This window comes from Camellia sinensis, chromosome 10 (assembly GCF_055761805.1).
Source record: "Camellia sinensis isolate YWXY chromosome 10, ASM5576180v1, whole genome shotgun sequence".
NCBI classification, from domain to species: domain Eukaryota; kingdom Viridiplantae; phylum Streptophyta; class Magnoliopsida; order Ericales; family Theaceae; genus Camellia; species Camellia sinensis.
The window spans coordinates 75,057,059-75,079,868 of record NC_138970.1 but is presented as its reverse complement, the minus strand read 5'-3'; the positions used below and the strand labels follow the sequence as shown (position 1 = coordinate 75,079,868).

General features: G+C 34.5%; 1 long non-coding RNA gene across 1 annotated transcript; it reads right to left on the bottom strand.

Annotated features, from left to right (window-relative positions):
• Positions 1-2,658: 2,658 nt before the first annotated feature.
• LOC114296155 (uncharacterized) lies at positions 2,659-5,306 on the bottom strand. The gene is made up of 3 exons (XR_003641122.2): positions 4,913-5,306; positions 3,434-3,601; positions 2,659-2,955 (listed from the first exon to the last, which is right to left on the bottom strand). It is a non-coding gene; the product is annotated as an uncharacterized LOC114296155 (long non-coding RNA).
• Between the last annotated feature and the right edge of the window lie 17,504 nt (positions 5,307-22,810).

Here is a 22,810-nt window from a genome sequence, read left to right as displayed (position 1 = left end):
AGTGGGTTTGTTGCAACCCTTGCCTATAGCCGAGTGGAAGTGGGAACATGTCACAATGGATTTTGCTGTGGGTCTTTCGAGGACTCAATGGAGTAGTGATGCCATTTGGGTGGTAGTTGGCCGGTTAATCAAGTCTACGCATTTTATACCAAGTCTGGTAGATGGAATAGTTCATTGTTTGGTTCAGAAATTTTGCATCGGACTGTGAGTCCATCCGGACTAATAGTCCCCCATATATGGGACAACTCTATCCCAAGGGGGTGGGACAGAAAGCTCAGGATAAGCTCAGGATTGAGATTATCCTGAGTTTATTAAAATAAAATTAAAATCTCAATTAAAATAAAAAATAAAATTAAAATTTTTATAATTTTAGTAAATTAAAAATAAAAATAAAATTTTAATTTATTTAATTAAAAATAAAATTAAAAGTTCAATTTATCTAATTAAAAATAAAATTAAAAGTTCAATTTATTTAATTAAAAATAAAATTAAAAGTTCAATTTATTTAAAAGTTCAAATTAAAATAAAACTAAAAAATCTCAACTAAAAATTAAAATAAATTTATATAACTTTTATTGATGCTCCATTTATTTAATTTTTTAAAAGTTCTAGTAAAAAAATTAAATAAAATAGGATGCACATCAGATTCAATAGAATAATCCAATTCAAACATCTAATTCTATGACTAAACAAATAAATGATTCAATAGAATAGCTCAATCCCGACATCTAATCCCATGACTAAACAAATATAGGATATAAATCTAATCCAACAAAATAGTCCGGGGACAATATATCTTAGTACTAACAATCCGATAGATTAAAAAAAAAAAAGTTATAACTAAACATCATATGAGGTATAACTAAACAATTCTTGAATCATACTCAAAATTTTATCATAATCAACATCACAATATATTATAAAATTTTCTCAATTTCAATATTTCTTATGGTATTAACATTTGGGGATAATTACATTTAACTGAGAAGCGGAGAAATTTTTTTTTTTTTTATACTACAAACCATTGGACAATCCACTTTAAATGTAATAGGGGCGAGAGGAATGAAGCGGATTACAAATCAGTCAAATTTACCCATTGAATTGACCGAACTACCCCCTCAATAGCGTCCCCGCCACTACCAAGCCCTCCCCTTCATTCTCATGCCCTGGTCTCCCAATCACTTCTGCCACCCCCAACCTTTCTCTAATCCTTCCTCGCCTTCCACATTGACCACTGAAGATGCTCTCGTTTATTTTCAAAAGTAGAATGAAAATGATTCATTGTGAGAGAATTAATAGTAAGAGAATTGTTAGTAAGAAGATTAAGTAAAATTGTGTTTGTTTTGATAATAGTTGTTAATGTAAAGATTGATAAATTATTTTTATATAAAATAATAAAACAAATAAAAAATTACAAAAACATTAAAACATTAATGTTAAAAAAAATGCCAAATATGTAAAAAAAAAATTAAAAAATTTCTAGAAAAAAATAAAACAAATAAAATAATAATTTTTACCTAACAAAAAATAAAAAAAATTAAACATTAATGTAAAAAAAAATGCCCAACACGTAAAAAATAAAAAATTAAAAAATAGACTGGCAGACTAATTGCTAATACCAAATCCCACGAGCCCATCCTAATCCCCTCCTCAAAGGGATTCGTAGTCCGGAGGGGATTACGAATCCCCTTTCCATCTCTCAAAACAAACATAATATTAGTGGGTCCCACCTCACTATGAATCCCAATTCTCTTCTTATAACCCAAAACAAACGGACCTAAAAGTGTTGGTTACTAAAACTTTTGACCAGTTTTTCACACCTATTTTATTAGATAAAATACACACTTCAATTGGTATGCATCATGCCATTTTCCCCCCCCATTAATTCCCATTTTCATTTAGTAATGGTCACATCTAATAACTTTAATAACTATTAAATAATTTTTCTTATTCATCAAAATATTTAAATTGTTAATTAATTTTCTTCATTCATCAAACTATTCAACAATTTTAATATAAAATTGCAAATGTGATGTGCCTAACCATATTGCTATTATATACATATAGAATGGATTGGGTTAGTCTCTAGTCCACGGCTCAATCCAAACCGTTGGACCCATCAAAATTTTTAATGATTATCCGATCTATTCATTTTGTAAGTTTGTGTTAAATTATTTAAAAAAAAATAAAATAAAACAAATTGATCCATAAAACGTAACCACACGATTTTACCACATTTATGTTATTTTGAAATAAATTGTTTTTATTTTTAAACAAACATGATGAAACCACGTGATTACATTTATCAAATCAATATGATTTTTGTATAAATTATACTTTACCCTCTTAAGTTTTAAAATTTTTCACTTTAGCCCTAAAAATATTTTTTTCTCAACGTTGGCTCTTACATTTGAATTTTTTCTCAATTTACTCCCACACCAAACTTCATTCTAATTTTGGATGGAATTCCACATTAGCAACCATGTGTCGCCATGTGAACAGCCATGTGGCACTAAATGGATAGTGTCATGATCTGAACCCGTCCCTATGGATTAAGGTCATAACCGGCCAATAATCATTGGATTACCTACGACCTCATTCCTTTTTAAACATGTTTCAGAAGAAATAAAGGGACCAAAACGGAAGCAGACTTAAAAATTTTGTCCAATGAGCTGTGCTTATATGGCATAGCAAGATTATTCCAAAAACATTTTATAATAACTCACACATATAGGCAGACTTAACATTTTGCACATGCAGAAACTTCAAACATGTAGTCAGCCAAACAAAAGCTTATATACATGGGTGATCCAACATATTCAAAAAAGTAGCAAGAACAGTAAACAAAAGAACAAAAATAAAGTCTCGTGCGTGAGATGTTCGGGCTGACTCCACAAAACTTGACTTCCTCTCACATTCTTCACTGAGGTTGGGTTTGGACATCTCTTTGCTCACCTACATACATATAAGTGAGAGTGAGCGAAAGCCCAGTGAATAATATCAAAATAAAGAAGTCACATGAATGAAATTCGTAACAGATATATCAAACGGCCTTAGGCCCATTCATATTTCTATCTAATACATCAAACGGCCTCAATCCTAAACATATCAAATGGCCTTTGGCCCATTATATCAAACGGCCTTGGGCCCAATTTGTAACGCCCCAAAAAATATTGATATCTGACATATCTAGATTAACTCATAGGCATAATCTAAATCTCAGTACTTTCCATTATTACATACAAGAACATTGAATAATATGGACATTTCAATAGTCAACATTCATACTAAATCACCATTTTTCTATTGACAATATCCAACATGAAATTTCACAAAAGAGAGACCACTAGCATTAATACATTCATCATCCTTAAGATATGAGTTTATAGCATGTGATAATAACAAATTAAAGCAACAAAATACAAATTTATACCTTAACGGCTACAAGTTCCAAGGCTTTGCCCGGTTACAACAAAATGGTTTTCAAACCCATACATAGATAGCCCTTGGCTTGCAAAGAAAGAAAACAAATAAATAATTGAGCCATATGCTCCAAAAGATCCTCCACGCCTTCACTTTGGTGGAGGCACACCACAATCACCTGAAAAATGGTTTCCACTAAGGAATGAGCATAAAGCCCAGCAGAGATAATCTAAATAAAGTGCACGCCATTTAATAATATCATGAGGTGCAATGCATATGAGATGCTAATGCCAAAAATCATAGGTTTTCTCATTTCGAAATGCTCATGCCATGCACTTGGTCAAAAACATAACCAATTCAATTATCCATTTCATAGAACAAGAGGCGGTAAATACGGCACTGGTAATCCCTAGGCTGGTGTCTGCAAGTAGGCATAACTAGCACTACCAAAACCCCACTTTACCAGTGACTAACCGGAAGGGACGTGGTCCTCATTCGCGCGTGTTTTCGGTCTTTCACCCCCCGGACACTTAGGCCAACTTAATCAATTCCAAACATATTTACCCCATAATTCAACACATTTCAAATATTCCCAATGAATCAATTTGAAACAAAACCAATTTCTCAAATCCAATGCGAGAATTTAATCATCAGATTATGTAATGTTCAATGCCATGCATGAATTTGAAAATATTTCAATTTACCTATTCCACATGCAACTTCTATAATAGTCGATACAACCTTCCACGGTTGCCTAAACAATTGTCTCTATACAAAATATAAATTTCAAGAGATAAATATAATTCATAATCTCATATTTTCAATCATTTCAACATAGGAGTAACAATCACATGTTCAATCTCCTCTTTTCCAACTCCGTCAAGAATCATAATATTCTTAAAAAAAAAAAAAAAAAAAAAATCATTAATCTTCTATTTTTATTCAAACTCAAGAATTCATCAAAATTTTTTGTAATGCCAAAAATAACATACGTTTCTTTCAACAATTCTCAATACCTCAACATAATAATATTTTCATCTTTCTCAAAAGTTCAATATTTTCAAATTTAACAATTTTCATAAGAAACCTCAATGGTTTTCAATATTCCCAACAACATTCTCATAAATCCCATCCCTATAAACATCCATTTTCAAATTCTCATTTGTTTAAATGAACATATATTTTTAACTCTTGTAAGCTTTTCACAAACTCATCCCAAAAATCTAAATCTCAACATTTAAATTTCTAGGTTTTATGAAAATTTGGGGATTTCTCAAAAATAAAATAAAATACATTCCTTAACATCCATGAGTCATAAAAAAAAAAAAAAACATCAACTAGCAATTGATTTTCAAAAAAAGTTGAGAACTTCCCAATTTTTATACATTTAATATACCATTAATAAAACCCTAATCTTTTCAAATATCACACTATCAAAATAACACATAATAAAGCTAAAATACAGACACAATGTTTAGAAAATCCCTACCTCAAAACTTAGGAGAGAAAATGAATTGAAACTCCAAAATTCGACGTTGCTGAAATTCAATCTCCACCGATCAAAACAAAATCCTTGAAGTGTTCTTCAATTTGACCTTAAGAACTACGGTCAAATACTCAATGGATCTTGCTAGATCAAGAAAAAAATTAAGGGTTTGTGGTAGTGTTTAGAGAAAGATGAGAGAAATGAGGGAGCAGAAAGAAAGAGAGAGAGAGAGAGAGAGAGAGAGAGAGAGAGAGAGAGAGAGAGAGAGAGAGACATGTTCTCTGCCAAAAAAAAGAAACAAATAAAAGTAAGGGAAGGGGGAGCTCCCCCCCCACCCCCCCACCCCCACGTGGCTGCTCCAACTTTTTTTTTTTAATTTTTAAAATCAATACATTTCTATCTATGCATATACATCTAGATATATATATATATATATATCAATTAAAAATACATTTCAACATCATTATAATATTTTGTAATATAAATGACAACATTGATGTAGTATTTTATCACCACAAAATATATTTCGTTTGATGATACACACTATAAATATTTGTAACTCTCTTAAGATTATAAAATAAATAATAATAATAACAACAATAATACATGGTCACAAACGGGTCATGATTCAATCAATTGGGTCCAAAATGAATGGAGTTTAATAATTTAAAATAAATCTCCAACTAAGATTAAAGTATAAATCAATTTTAAAAGACTTAAAATGGTCCCCACCATTCACATAATTAAGTATGAACAAAAATGATTAAGTATGGGCTAATCGAATGAATCCCAAAAATTAAATTTATATCTCATTTATTACTCAAGACCCAAGAATTACTGTAACTAAATCTAAAAATATTTGCCAAACGAGCCTTACAAAGTCGAAATCAAGAAATAATATAATTTATTTTCACCAATTTAAATAGAGTGGTTCACGACAACACAACTATAATAATAATAACTAAACAATCAAACGATTTGGAAATCCATACCAATCCAACTCCAATCAATACCCGAACCCATAAACATATTAAAAAAAAATTTACTAAACAGATATTGAAAGGAATAATAAACAAATAAATTCAATTGATTCAACTCGTTACACAATTCATTCTCATCAAACGGCCTTGGGCCCAATTCATTCATGTCAAATGGCCTCGGGCCCAATTCATTCATGTCAAACGATCTTTGGCCCAATCATTCATGTTAAACGGCCTTGGGGCCTAATTCATTCATCTCAAACGGCCTTTGGCCCAATCATTCATGTCAAACGGCCTCGGGCCCAATTCATTCATGTCAAACGATCTTTGGCTCAATCATTCATGTTAAACGGCCTCGGGGCCTAATTCATTCATCTCAAACGGCCTTTGGCCTAATCATTCATGTCAAACGGCCTTGGGCCCAATTCATTCATTTTAGATGGCCTTTGGCCCAATCATTCATCTCAAACGGCCTTAGGCCCCATTCATTCATGTCATATGGCCTCAGGCACAATTCATTCATGTTTATGCGTATTTCATACTTGAGATCATAATTATATCACAATCGCCAATGACTTTATTCAATCATTGGCATAACGAATATTCGTTCAAAATTCAAATTAACAAATCTGTGAACCTTATACAGAAGTGAGCATTTGGAAAGTAGCATACTTAAAATATCCTTACTAAGATATTACTCATAGTGTCCTGCTGATGGATTTGCCCTTGCGCTTGACCCTACACATTTCATAACATATTGGGTCACAAGCGATTCAATCCGTTCTTAACTTATTTATTTCTCTTAGGCCTCTTTCTTATCCTTGAGTTCATTTATATTACTCAATGCATGTTTAAGAGTGCTTAGAAATGAAAGAGAACGAAAAACAAAACATAAAACAACTTTGCAAGATTTATAAAACAAGACTCTCCACTCGAGCGTAGCTTTGGTTGCTTGAGCGGCCTACAAAGCTCTGTAAAAGTACTGGTTTCATGAATTTTACGCTCGAGCGAGATTTTTGATGCTTGAGCGAGGAGTCTTGCAAAACAGGGTTCGCTCGAGCGTAAGGTCTGCCGTTCGAGCCACTGTGCACATCTCTGCAAAACTTTTTGGAGCTAAATTTTCACGCTCGAGCGAGACTTTCCTCGCTCGAGCTGACTGGTCGAATTCTGGGTTTTCCAGCAAGCTATTTGAGCTTCAAAACACAACCCCAAATGCTCCAAAGTTTGCAAATTAATGCCAAAACATAGAAAAACATTGAGTACCATAAAAACTTAGGTAATTTGAAACCAATTATCCAAAATCGTGGTCCATCTCCAAAATCATTCCAAATTCTTCTTTGCCAATTTCAAAACTTATGCATTCAAGCTTCATACCTTCATGAATCATGCATGCATGTTAATTATTGACAACAATTCTACTTCGAATGGCACAAATGATGTTCAAAATCATGAAGCTCATCAAAATTATGCATGCATGTAAACTTTGGTGCACAAATCTTCATGTTTAACATGCCTTATGCTAGATCATGCAATTTCATGGAAATTCATGGCAATTCTATACATGCACGAACATATGGACCTCAAATTCTTCATATCGTCCTTGAATTCACTCAACTATAGATTTACACTCATGGTTTTGAGTTCAATTACTCAGTTAGAAGCTCCAATCTTCCAAATTCTAGCTAGTTCTTGAGTGAATCTTCTCAATCTCCAAGCTTCCTATTAAATTCTCATACTTTACCTCTACTCTCTCTCTGGAACCATCCCTTCCTCTCTCTAGAGTGTATTTCATATTTTGAGCTCAAAAATGGTGAGCTTAAGTGTAAATAGGCCCATATATATGCTTGCCTAATCAACCTTGATTAAGGCTAATTAATTGTGCCTATTTCAATCAATTTAATCTCATTATTTCGGTCCGAATCAATTTTTAATTAAATTTCACCATAGGCTCTAAAAATCACGCTAATCACAATGGTGCAGACAATTTCAGTTTTTTGTAACCTCTACGGTCTTCAATTTTCAAATTATAGCAGTAAGTTGAATAGATTTTCCTACGGTGAACAAGTAGAAATTCAAAAACACATATACTCATATAAATGGCACTCAAAATCATATTAAGCACCTAATCATGATCATAAGTAAGATTAATTAACATAACACAGGACATGGTTATCACAATCTTCTCCCCTTTAGGAAGTTTGGTCCTCCAAACTTATTTTACCTCCGTCCAGAAATAAATGTGGATAGTTTAGCCGTATCTCATCATCCTTTTCCCATGTAGTGTCCTTCCCATAGTGTTCTTTCCATTCTACCTTCACTATTGGGATGGCCTTCTTTCTCAATTGTTTCACTTGCCAGTTAATGATTCGTTCTGGCCATTCTTCATATTCCATATTCTCATCAAGTGCTATCTGGTGGTAGTCAATCACATGAAACGGATCTCGAAGAAAACCCCTCTACATCGATATGTGGAACACATTGTGCATTTGTTTGAATCTCGGTGGCAAAGCAACTCTATAAGCAATTAGACCAAGCCTTTCCAGAATTTGAAACGGCCCAATATAGTAGGGTGACAATTTGTCCTTTTACCAAACTCAACTGGCCTTTTATTGGAATCACACGAATAAATATGTGATCGTGAAGCTCATATTCAAGAGGTCATCTTCGAACATCCGCATAATTCTTTTGCCGGCTCTGTGCTGTCTTGAGCCTTTGTTGGATGATTTTAATTTTCTCCGAAGTGTTTTGCACAATTTCGGGCCCAAGTAAAGCTCTATCTCTGACTTCTGTCTAACAAATTGGCAATCTACACTTCCTTTCATACAACGCTTCGTATGGTGCCATACTGATGCTGGAAACTGTTATTGTAGGCAAATTTAGCTAGTGGCAAATAATCTTCCCAGCTCCCTTGAAAATCTAAAGCACACATTCTGAGCATGCCTTCCAAGGTCTGTATGGTCCGTTCTGATTGCCCGTCTGTTTGTGGATGGTATGTGGTACTGAATCTCAGTTCTGTTCCCATTGCCCTTTGTAGGATTTTCCACAATCTAGATACAAATTTCAGATCTTTATCTGATACAATAGATACCGGAACTCCGTGTAAACAAACAATCTCGTCAACATATATAGTGGCTAATCGATAAGCATCAAATGTAGTTCTAACAAGCAAAAAATGTGTAGATTTAGTCAATCTATCAATTACAATCCAAATAGAATCCATACATCTAGGAGTTTGAGGTAGACTGATAATGAAGTCTATGGTCACATGCTCCCACTTCCATTTTGGAATAGGGAGAGGTTAAAGTAGATCGCCTGGTTTCTGATGCTTAGCTTTAACTTGTTGACATTGAAGGCACTTAGACACATACTCCATGATTTCCTTCTTCGTTTTGGGCCACCAATAGCTTTGCTTCAAGTCCCAATACATTTTGTTGTTACCCGAATGCATAGCAAACATCGACTTGTGACCTTCATCTAGGATTATCGTCTTTAATTCAGGAATGTTTGGGACACACATTCGGTTTTGAAATCTCAACACTTCACCATCAATGTTGAATTCTGATTTCGGATTTGCCTCAAACTCATCAATTATTTCCTTGAGGAACTCATCCTCTTTTTGCCTTTGCTTAACTTCATTAACTATTGCTGGCTCAGCTGAAATGGCGGCTATCAACCCAGTTTGTCCGTGTAACACAACTTCAATGTTGGTTCTCTCAAAATCTTACAAGATTTCATTCTGTTCAGTAAGTAAGCAAGCTAAACTCCCTGTCGATTTTTTGCTCAAGGCATCAGCAACAGTATTGGCTTTCCTGGAGTGATACTGAATCTGAAGATCATAATCTTTTATTAGTTCAAGCCATCTTCTTTGCCGCATATTCAACTCTTTCTGAGTAAAAAAGTACTTAAAACTTTTGTGATCCATGTAGACTTCGCATTTTTCCCCATACAAGTAATGCTGCCAGATTTTCAAGGCAAATACAACTGCGGCCAGTTCCAGGTCATGTGTTGGGTAGTTCTTCTCATGTGGTCTTAATTGTCGGGAAGCATAAGCAATTACCCGTCCTTCTTGCATGAATACACATCATAGACCTTTATAAGATGCATCGCTATAAATCACAGAGTTTTCCGTACCTGTGGGCAATGTTAGCACTGGTGTAAAAGTCAATCTCGTCTTCAGTTCTTAGAAGGCAGATTGTTTTTCATTATTCCATTCAAATGGTTGTCCTTTGCGTGTCAGCTGGGTAAGAGGTACAACTATTTTTGAAAAGTCCTTCACAAACCTTCTGTAGTGCCCAGCTAAGCCCATGAAACTGTGGACTTCTGTTACATTTGTTGGTGTAGGCCAACTTACAACAACCCTTATCTTCTGTGGGTCTACCGAAATCCCATCTTTGTTGATGACATGCCCTAAGAAAACAACTTCATCCAACTAGAACTCACATTTCTTTAATTTAGCAAATAATTTCTTTCCTTAAGTGTTTGCAAGACGGTTCTCAGATGTTGTTCGTGTTCAAGTCTACTATTTGAATATATCAGAATATCATTAATAAAAATCATAACAAATTCATGGAGGTAAGGTTTAAAAATTTGATTCATAAGATCCATAAATGCTGCAGGGGCATTAGTCACTCCAAACGGCATAACAAGAAATTCATAGTGACCATACCTCGTTTTGAATGCGGTTTTCTCAACATCTTTTGCCTTTACCTTCAACTGGTGGTACTCGGATCTCAAATCAATTTTAGAAAGTACTTGTGAGCCCTGTAACTAATCAAATAGGTCGTCAATATGGGGTAAAGGGTATTTATTCTTTATCGTTACCTTGTTCAATTCACGGTAATCAATACACAAGCATAAGGTTTCATTTTTTTTTTTCACAAATAATACTAGTGCACCCCATGGTGAATTACTTGGTCGAATAAATCCTTTGTCAAGTAAGTCTTGCAATTGTTCTTTCAGTTCTTTCATTTCAGCAGTAGCCATTCTGTAGCGGGTTTTTGAGATAGGCTGAGTACCTGGTACAATATCAATGGTAAACTCTATCTCCCTGTCAACCAATTCTCCTGGCAATTCATCTGGGAATACCTTTGGAAACTTACTAACAATAGGGATACTGCTCAATTCAACATTCAGAGATTGTTTAGACAATACACAACACAAGTAACCTTGGCACCATTTCCTGATTAATTTACATGCTTTTATTGCAGATATCAAATAAGGTGGGGGCATTACCCCGTTACCCTCAAACACAATTTCTTCCTGCCTTGGTGGTCTAAATACAACTTGTTTCATTACACAATCGATGGTGGCACAGTATTTAGATAACCAGTCCATGCCCAGAATTACATCAAAATGTCTAAAGTGCAAGGGTAACAGATCTACATACAAAGTAGCATTCCCAATACGTATATCACAAAATTGACACATAGATGTACACAACACAGATTCCCCGGATCGAGCAGATACATATAACAAATATGGCAATAATTGTAGGGGTCTACTCAATCTAGATGCAAATGCATAAGTTACAAAGGAGTGCGTTGATCTGGAGTCAATTAACACAAATGCATCCTGATTACATATAGAGATAGTACCTGAGATGATGGCTTTTGCATTGCGTGTATCACCTGGAGCCAGTGCAAAGACTCTCCCCTGCCTCATGGTGTCTCCGGTGGTAGTAGCCTCGTAGTTTTCTGGGTTTTGGGATCGACGTAGTTGAGCTAGTAGCTAACTTCCCATTGTTTTGTTTACAATCCCTGGCCATATGCCCTGCTTTTTACCACACTCAAAGCAGGCCCTTGAAACACGATAGCAAATTCTGTGATGTCTTTTGCCACATTGGTTGCACATTGGACACGTATCTTTGGAAGAATTTGAAGTGCTTGAGGAGCCCATATTCTGTTTCTTTGAAAGTCTTTTCTTTGAAAAGATGCCTTGCCTCTTACTTTTCCAATCAGTTGATGATTTGCTCTGTCTGGCTATGTTAGCTTCTGATATTATGGCCCAGTCTAACACATCAATATAGGTTTCCAGCTTAAGGACATTCATCTTCTCTAAGATATCACCTCGAATACCTTCTTTAAAGTGTCTCGTTTTCTTATGGTCGGTATTGACCTTGTGTGGTGCAAATCTGGCCAATTCAGTAAACTTGGCTTCATACTCAGCTACTATCATGCTGTTTTGCTTAAGTTCCATGAATTCTGACACTTTCCTGTCACGAACACATTGTGGAAAGTATTTGTTGTAGAAAATTTCCAAGAATCATGCCCAGCCAATATCTTTATTGCTTTCACGCATCAACATCCACAACCTTCTTGCTTCATCTTTTAGTGTAGAGGTGGCTAGCAATACTTTATGCGTTTTCAGACAAGGAAACACTCCAAACAATTTCTCTACACCAAGGACCCACGCTTTAGCCTTCAATGGATCCAATCCCCCATGAAACTGTGGCAGTTTCATTTTCTTAAACTCTTTGGTGAGAGCTATTGTTTGGTTATCAGTCTGCAGATCTTGTACAGGCGGTACTGGAGGTGGAGGCGGAGGATGTGGCTATTGCCACTGTTGCTGCCACTGTTGTTGTTGCCTCAATGTTTCTGTCATATCCTGTATTAATCTTTCCATCTTATCCATTCTGGCAGCAAAGGACTTCTCTAATTCATCACCTCTTGTTCTCATCATTATCTGATTAAACTTGCATTATTCTTTGTACAAAAATGTTCACAAGTATGCATATATAAGAGAGCATACATATTCAAATAATTCACAATGCAAGCAAATCACAAAACATATAGCACATAGTCATTCATTTCGAAACATTTAAGCATATTTTTGACGTCTTCATGTTCATACTTATCACATGAATGCATCCCAGATCTTTTTCTAGGTGCTTATTGCTCATTTGGACAAGTGTGTGAGTTATTAACTCATACTCTGACACCACTCTATCATGACCTGAACCCGCCCCTATGGATTAAGGTCATAACTGGCTAGTAATCATTGGATTACCTATGGCCTCATTCCTTTTTAAACATGTTTCAGAAGAAATAAAGGGGCCAAAATGGAAGTAGACTTAAAAATTTTGTCCAATGAGCTGTGCTTATATGGTATAGCAAGATTATTCCAAAAACATTTTATAATAACTCACATATATAGGCAGACTTAACATTTTGCACATCCAGGAACTTCAAGCATGTAGTCAGCCAAACAAAAACTTATATACATGGGTGATCCAACATATTCACCAAAGTAGCAAAAAGAGTAAACAAAAGAACCAAAAAAAAAAAAAAAAAGTCTCTTGTGTGAGACGCTTGGGCTGACTCCACAAAACTTGACTTCCTCTCACATTCTTCACTGAGGTTGGGTTTGAACATCTCTTTGCTCACCTACATATATATGAGTGAGAGTGAGAGAAAGCCTAGTGAATAATATCAAAATAAAGAAATCACATGAATGAAATTCGTAACAGACATATCAAACGGCCTTAGGCCCATTCATATTTCTATCTAATACATCAAATGGCCTCAAGCTCAAACATATCAAACGGTCTTTGGCCCATCATATCAAACGATTTCGGGCCCAATTCATTCATGTCAAACGGCCTCGGGCCCAATTCATTCATGTCAAACGGCCTTTGGTCAATCATTCATGTCAAATGGCCTCGGGCCCAATTCAATCATGTCAAATGACCTTTGGCCCAATCATTCATGTCAACCAGCCTCAGGCCCAATTCATTCATGTCAAACGGCCTCTGGCCCAATTCATTCATGTTTATGCGCATTTCATGCTTGAGATCATAATTATATCATAATCGCCAACGGCTTTATTCAATCATTGCCATAATGAATATTCGTTCACAATTCAAATTGACAAATCCGTGAAACTTATACAGAAGTGAGCATTTGGAAAGTAGCATACTTTAAAATATCCTTACTAAGATATTACTCACAGTGTCCTGCCAATGGATTTGCCCTTGCACTTAACACTACACATTTCATAACATATTCAGTCACAAGCGATTCAATCCGTTTTTAATTTATTTATTTCTCTTAGGTCTCTTTCTTATCCTTGAGTTCATTTACAATCCTCAACGCATGCCTAAGAGTGCTTAGAAATGAAAGAGAACGGAAAAAGAAACATAAAACAACTTTGCAAAATTTCTGAAACATGGCTTTCCACTCAAGCGCAGCTTTGGTTGCTTGAGTGGCCTGCAAAGCTTTGTAAAAGTACTGGTTGCATGAATTTTACGCTCAAGCGAGATTTCTAATGCTCGAGCGAGGAGTCTTGCAAAATAGGGTTCGCTTGAGCCACTGTGCAAATCTCTGGAAAACCTCTAAAAGCAAAATTTTAACGCTCGAGCGAGACTTTCCTCACCTGAGTGGACTGGTGGAATTTTGGGTTTTCTAGCAAGCTATTTGAGCTTCAAAACACAACCCCAAAGGCTCCAAAGTTTGCAAATTGATGCCAAAACATAGAAAAACATTGAGTAACATAAAAACTTAGGTAATTTGAAACCAATTATCCAAAATCGTGGTCCATCTCCAAAATCATTCCAAATTCTTCTTTGCCAATTTCAAAACTTATGCATTCAAGCTTCATACCTTCATGAATCATGCATGCATGTTAATTATTGACAGCAATTCTACTTCAAATGGCACAAATGATGTTCAAAATCATGAAGCTCATCAAAATTATGCATGCATGTAAACTTTGGTGCACAAATCTTCATGTTTAACATGCCTTATGCTTGATCATTCAATTTCATGGAAATTTATGGCAATTCTATACATGCATGAACATATGGACCTCAAATTCTTCATATTTTCCTTGAATTCACTCAACTATAGATTTACACTCATGGTTTTGAGTTCAATTACTCACTCAGAAGCTCCAATCTTCCAAATTCTAGCTAGTTCTTGAGTGAATCTTCTCAATATCCAAACTTCCTACTCGATTCTCACACTTTGCCTCTACTCTCTTTCTAGAACCGTCCCTTTCTCTCTCTCTCTCTCTCTCTAGAGTGTATTTCAGATTTTGAGCTAAAAACTGGTGAGCTTAAGTGTAAATAGGCCCATATATATGCTTGCCTAATCAACCTTGATTAAGGCTAATTAATTGTGCCTATTTCAATCAATTTAATCTCATTATTTCGATCCGAATCAATTTTTAATTAAATTTCACCATATGCTCTAAAAATCACGCTAATCACAATGGTGCAGACAATTTCAATTTTCTGTAACCTCTATGGTCTTCAATTTTCAAATTATAGTAGTAAGTTGAACATATTTTCCTGCAGTGAATAGATGAAAATTCAAAAACACATATACTCATATAAATGGCACTCAAAATCATATTAAGCACATAATCACGATCATAAGTAAGATTAATTAACATAACACAGGACAGGGTTATCACAGATAGATTGCACTTTTCCTTTAAGTTTCACAATATCTTACTTTGGCCCTTAAAATATTTTTCCTACCAACTTTGGCCTTAATGTTTATAATTTTTTTCATTTTACTTCCGAAACAAAGCACTGCCCAATTTTCGATGGAAAAATGACACTTTAGTAGCCATGTACATCAAAATAAATTATATTGAAATTTAGTTGAGTTTTTAGAACTAAATTTTGGATTTTTTTTTTTGAATAATTAGAAACAAGTTTAACCAAAAAAAAAATATATATATTTTTGAATTTTCAAAAAATATTCACCCCAAAAAGAGAAAGCCATGTGAAAATAATTAGTCTTTTTATAATTTTTTTTTTAATTTTTTCAACAAACTATTTTTTAAAAATTTGGCAAAAAACAAATTATAAAAGCTCAACTAAATAGAGTGGTGAGTATATATAAAAAGCAATCATGGTACGGGGTAGGATGATAAAGGAAAAGGACAGAGGGGAACAATAGAGGTAGAGAAATTGTGGAGGTTAGGGTAGAGGGAAGACTGAAAGAGTAGTGAAAGTTTAGGGGTGAATTTATAGCCTGTTTGGATTAGGTGATTTGGGAAGGAAAGAAAAGAAATGCATTTCTCTTAGTCTATATCACTTATTTGAATAAGTAAAAAATAGAAAAATGGAGTGAAATGGGAAGAAATGAAGAGAAATTCATTTCTCTCATAACCTTTATTTTAAATCTCTCTAAAAAGTAGTGAGATTGGAAGAAAAAAGAAACCATGGGCCTCATTTGGGAACAGACTATTTTAGTAACTTTTTGGCTTTTTACGAAAAGATGTGTAGAAAAGTAGAGAGAGTGTTGTGACAACTTATAGTGACTTTTTGACTTTTTAGCCAAAACTAAAGGTTGCCAAATGAGGCCAGTTATTGTACTGGAGAGATATAGTCCTTCAATTTCTAGACGTTTACCAATCTCCTCTGGTATTGAACCTGACAAAATTTTAAACAATAATTAAACTTGTAGAAAATGTCATTATGAATACATTGAAAAAACTAATCAAGTGTGTTGTCGGTGTTTTTCTTTAAAATCTGCAAAAGTATTGTATTTAGGATGTGGATGTGCAACTAGATTTGCACCAAACTTAAAATCAAGTGTGTCGTCGGTGTTACTCTTATCGATATCCATTTTTAATAATTTAACAAAGACAATACATATTTCTTAAAATCATAAATAAATACTACTATTTTTACAAAAAAAAAGAAACATACAAATACATAAACTTCATCATTGCTATTGACGAGTTTTTTGTATTTTGAAATCATTTCATTATTGTCACATTACGATGCTATCAAATGCCTCATTTTGCAATGTATGTGATTGAAAAATTAGTCATCCATTACTTTTGTATTCGACTTTGTGATCAAATCTTTATGAATTTCATTGTTAAAAATGCTCTTTCCATAATTTTAGTTGTTACTGGTAAAAGTAATGAGATAGATAGATTCTTTATATCCAATGTCCTCTATCAACTTGTTCTAAACATTCTCTCTATCACATGATCAATCTTTCCTACATTGATTATGGGGTGGGAAAGAGTTTTAAAATAGAAACAATGGAGAGAATAGGATATAGATGGTTGAATAATGTTAGGTTTCATGAAAGAAATATAATGAAAAGTTTCATGAAGATTTTTCATCGCTTGATTAGTTTGTGATGTTTTATTGTAAGTGTAATCTAAGGTTTGAGAATATTCATGGAGCTTTTTATGATGTTTTTTTCATGAAGACCAATATTACTTTAGATGATTTATACCTTAAAAGAAGAAGAAGAAGAAGAAGAAGAAACAGTTATTTCATAAACAACTTTGCTTTGACTCTTTGCAATGGGTTCAATTTTTGTAACTAAACGGGCTCAATTTTACTATAAAATATAGATAATATATATTTTTTCCAAAACCTAGTGGGGTCAATTGACACCACAACTTTCCACACTCGAAGAGATAGCTATTTTTTCATTTTGGGAGAGAATCGTCTCCAGTCTAGATCTGGAATGGAGAGGTGTTATTGGGGCCTGTTATGGGCCCCGTTTCGATAATCTGAACTGTTCATTTTTTAAGCCTCTTTGTATATATCATCCACATGAAAATTAGGTTATTGTAACATATTCATTTTATTGTGTTTGTCTCTTAAAAAATAAATAGTAAGTGTGTTTTTCTTTTTATTTTTTTTTTAAAGACAAACACGATAAAATAAATGTTACAATTCTTATATCGATATATTTTTTTGTGTGAATAATATACACGACGAGGTCAAAAAAAGTGAACGATTCGAATAATCAAAACGGGATCCGGACATCGCCTCTTTTGTCTAGATTTGGACTGGAGAGAATCCTCTTCTTTTTAGTTTTTAATGCTGGAGAACTCCAATCGACCCACCCAGTCATCCAATAAAAGGTTTGATATTTCTTTTTCCCGTAATTTGTATCTAATCCGTTTTGTACATATCCTTTTTTGGTATTGTTTTTTATTATGGCTTTCTAAATTGAACATTTCTGAGCAATCTAGATTTAGCATGTTTGGTTGCTAGTCTAAATAGCTCCATTGGTCACACTTCTAGCTAAAACGTGTGATTCTGCTGCTTTTTGTCTCTAAACTTTTTTGGTAGTTTTAGAATAAGAATTTTCTATTACCTTTTGTGGTTGTTGAAATGGTGGATTATTTGATTGCTTTAGAAATTCTGGCATTTTGGTCAAGCGGGTGTTAGTAAAAATTCAAGAATATGAGGTTTTTTTTTTTTTTTTTGATTCAGTTTGAATTTCTGTGTCAAACTAATTTGTAATAGTTCTAATATGTAACCAATAAAATATTAAGAAAAATGCCAAATTTTGAAGGTATGGTGATCTTGGGCCACACTCAGGATGAATTCACCTGCATGTTTGAAATTTTGAACTCTTTTCTAAGTACGTAACATTGTTGGTTGTATTAAGGATTGAGCATTTTGATGTAAATTCAGGAATATGAGGTTTTTTATGGATTTTGTTTGAATTTTTGTGTCAAACTAATTTGTAATAGTTCTAATATGTAACCAATAAAATATTAAGAAAAATGCCAAATTTTGAAGGTACGTTGATCTTGGGCCATACCCAGGATGAATTCATCTACATGTTTGAAATTTTGAACTCTTTTCTATATACGTAACATTGTTGTTTGTATTAAGGATTGAGCATTTTGATGTTCAATGGATTTTGATCGTCTCTATTCCATGTATGTAATGGAAGATTTTTATAGCAGCCCGGGTTAAGACCTGATCCTTATATACTCTTTGGTATTGAGTTTGCATTTGTTAGTGTTGTTTGGCATCTTTTAGTTATTTAATTGTTACAGGGAGTCTTGGTTTACACTTAGCACCTTGGCAATTTTTCCCTCTGTTTGCAAGGTCGCGCCCGTGATCATTTCTATCATGCTCGCAAGGGTGCTAGGTCGCTCCTGCTATGGGCTACAACCAGATAAGGCCTTCAGGTGGCCATGATCCGTGTGATTGCACCCACGATGGGCAAGTCGCACTTGTGATATCGCCCGCGACTAAAACACACCTTCAGGTCCTTGGCATGAGAGAAGTTGTGTGGCTCATAAGGGTAGGCCTCAGTTTTGGGATTGTGCTCGTAGCATAGGAATTCGCATCCGTGATTGTGTCTTTTGTGCCACGATGTGACTGTCTATACATATCACCCAAAAGTTGAAAATATCTACCTTTTGGTTCTTATCTCATTCTCTTCCCCTTAGGTCACCATTTTTGCTCTTTTAAGCTGTAAATCCTTGGTTTTCATCTAGTTCTACATATTTTCTACCCCTAGTGCTTGTGTTAAAAAAGTAGAGTGCGTTAAGGGCTATGGTTTAATCTGAAAAGTTTGAATTTCCTTCACCGTTGATTTTTGGGAGTTGTTCATCTTCTTTTCGTACTTTGAGGTTGGAATTTGTTTAATGATTTGCAAGTTATTTAGTCTTGTTATGTGTTAACTGGATAAACTAACACTTTGGAAGATTTTGGGTTTGATTAATGTATGTTTAATGCATAAAGAGGCGGTTTTCTTGAAAGTTTCTTCAAATCTCATTAGGTTGTTGATATTTATAAATAATGTTGGAAATTTGAGGGGAAATGTCTTTAATAGAGAAGCCTCAATATTTTACCAAAAACCTTGAGTTGTTGTGCTCAAGGTTGAGAAGTGGATTATGTGGTTGGATTTATTATAAACTCATGATTTTTGAATTATATGAAGATTGATAAGGTTTGAGAAATGTGAGGCAGGACAATGATAGTATAAAAATGTAGTTGGAATTATTGGTTTTGCTCTTAATTTATATATCATCCATTTTGAAATATATTAAATATAGATAACTGTTTTGACTATCAGTGGATGATAGCATTGTTTGTTATAGAAATTGAATAAGAGCTAGGTTAATTGAAACCAATTCACTCATGCATTTCATTTATTTAACTATTTCATGCCTATGCATTTGAAAAGTATTGCTTTAAAAAAATGGGTGAATACCATGGTGAATCTGATTAGGGGATGTGGTTGTGTTTAATTAAGTTGGCCTTTGTGTTCTTGGTGAAAGTCTAGAAATCCACGTGGTTAGGATGCCTCATTTCGGTTAGTTGCCGGTAAAGTGGTTTTGGTAGTGTTTTTTATGTCCTACTGGTAGACACGTACCTAGAGGCTACCAATGTGTGTATTTACTACCTTGTTTTCAGTTTTGAAGCAAATATATAAATTGTAATTTGAACTTTGGCATAGCATTGTTTGAAAATGAGAAAAACTCATGTTTGTAATGGCATTTCATATGCATTCACCATATGACTTTGTTAAATATCATACATGTCATTAAACTTGTCTCTACTAGGTTTTAGCTCACCTTATATGGTAAAACATTTGAGGTGTTGATGGTATGCCTCCACCAAGAGGATAGCTTGGGAGGAAGTTGGAGCTGAACACTCGTTTTGTATTTTATTTTGTGTAAACCTAGGACATTTGGTTTATTGGGCATAAGATCCCTTTCATTTTAACCCAGTAAAATCTTGGAAACTTGTAACCACTAAGGGATGAAATTGTAATAGCTTAGATATAAATCTTTATCACTTATATGCTATAGATTCAGGTTATAGAATCATTGAACAACTAGGGTTGGTTAATTCCCCCCCCCCCCCCCCCCAAAAAAAAAAAGAAAAAAAAACCATGGTTGATTATTGCAGGAGTTTGTAGGTGGATGGATGATGATTATTTTTAATTGTTATAGGCAACGAAATGCTGCATCACTAATAATTTTTAGAGTTATTTTTTAGTGTTTTATGGAGAAATTAATTGTCTCTTAAAGGTTTTGTTTTTTTTACTTTGACTATTAATATTTTAATTTTTTTAATTTACTCCAAAAATCAATTTCTGTCATATTTCAGGACCCAGAACACAAACCTCAAATTCCAAACCTAAATTTTAACACCCATCTCTTTCTCCTTTTTAATACTGTATTTGGTTACTTACAAGAGAAAAGAAAATAGTAATTATATAAGTTAAGAGAGAAAAGAAAAGAAAAGAAAAGAAAAGATTGTGATTTTTCTCCCTCTTATTTGGATGAATAGAAGAGAAAATATTGATTATCTCCTATATTGTTTGTATAGCGATCCCGATTTTGCCACCATTGGTTATTGTAATCCGGACTCAGTTCCGTAGATGTTAGTTGTTGTATTTGTTTCGTTCCATCCTTTAATTCTTTGTATTGGAGTTTTAGGATGTGTTGGGTAGGTTTGTCACAGGTAGGTAGTGAGTTTGAACATATAGTTGCTGCCCAGAATTTTGTTCCTTCGCTCGAGCGAGGCTTTTGTCGCTCGTGCGAGATCTGTGTTTTAGATCCTTCGCTCGAGCCAGGGTTCCTTTGCTCGAGCGAGAGTTGGGTGATGTGTCTAGTGGCTCGAGCGAGAAGTCTTGCGCTCGAGCGTGCGTCTGGTTCTGGTTCTGGACCTGAAGGTTGTGATTCTTGGCTCGAGCGAGCTTTCCTTCGCTCGAGCGAGCGAACGAGCTGTTTGTTTTGGATTTCTTCGCTCGAGCGTGCTTCTGGGTTGCAAACCTAATGCTTCGAATTATTGGCTCGAGCGAGGCTTTCTACGCTCGAGCGAGGGTTCCTTATGTCTGGTCGCTCGAGCGACCACTCCTTCGCTCGAGCGAGCCTCGAATATATCAGTAGACAACAGTAGCCATCTCCCTCACTTTTGATACACATTTCATTCCAAACCCTAGATCCAGCTCGCTCTCTCTCTATACACACCTTGTCTCTAGGGTTCATCTAGTTTTTGAGTGTTTCTACCCTAGTCTCTTTGTAAGAAAGGTAGAGGGTGGCGTGGGCTTCATTTTAATCTGAAGAATAGTGGATTTGGAGCACTTTGGGTTTTCACCATCTTCTCCGTTTGGTCTCTCACTTCGAGGTAGGGATATCCTACTCCTTCTTATGGGTTTTGACTTAAATATTTGTCATTTTGATTAGTTGGTGTTGTTGGGTAATTTTGGAGAAAGTTAGGGTTTGGTTTGTAATTTATAAAAGAGGGGTTTTGTGTTTAATAACTCCATGTGTATTTAAGGCCTTGGAAATATGAGTTTGAGAGTTAAATTGGTGGAATTTGGTCTTAGGATCAATATTTGAGAAAAAGAGAGAATGCCCTAATTTTTGTAATAAATTAATTTGTATAATTAATTTGGGAAAATGCAGAAATATGAAATTGAGTTGATATTCATGAAATTGGAAAATTATGAGATTGAAAGGTGTAGTTGGATAATTTAATCACTCACCTATAAAAATGTCGATATTTTATCTGTTAGATAAATTTACTATCTGTTTAGAGATAACTACTTTGGGCTATCGGTGGAGGATAGTCTTGATTGTTGTAGACATTGTATGTTGATTAGGGAAAAACTGAAACTAATTACATTGAATATGTCATTAAGTATGACGGTTGGAATAATACATCGAATATACGTATTGATTGATCATTGTCTATGATAATTGTCTAAGTACATTATTTATGTATCGTTGATTGGGAGGACATGGGGGATGTACTCCATATGTGCTCATATGCATAAATACTTTGCATATGCATCTTTGTTTGGGAGGAGATAGGGGATGTACTCCATATGTGTTCATATATTTTAACACATTGATTATGTATCTTTGTTTGGGAGGAGATGAGGGATGTACTCCATATGTGTTCATATACTTTAACACATTGATTATGTATCTTTGTTTAGGAGGAGATGGGGGATGTACTCCATATGTGGTCATATACTTTAACACATTGTTTATGTATCTTTGTTTGGGAGGAGATGGGAGATGTACTCCACATTGTATATGTATCCTTGTTTGGGGGAAGATGAGGGATGGACTCCATAGATAATTAAGCTGGCTAGAATGTCCGGGGTGAAAGTCCCGAAACCTTATGAATTGAAGCGCATGAATAGAGTTATTAATTGGAGTATTAATTACATGA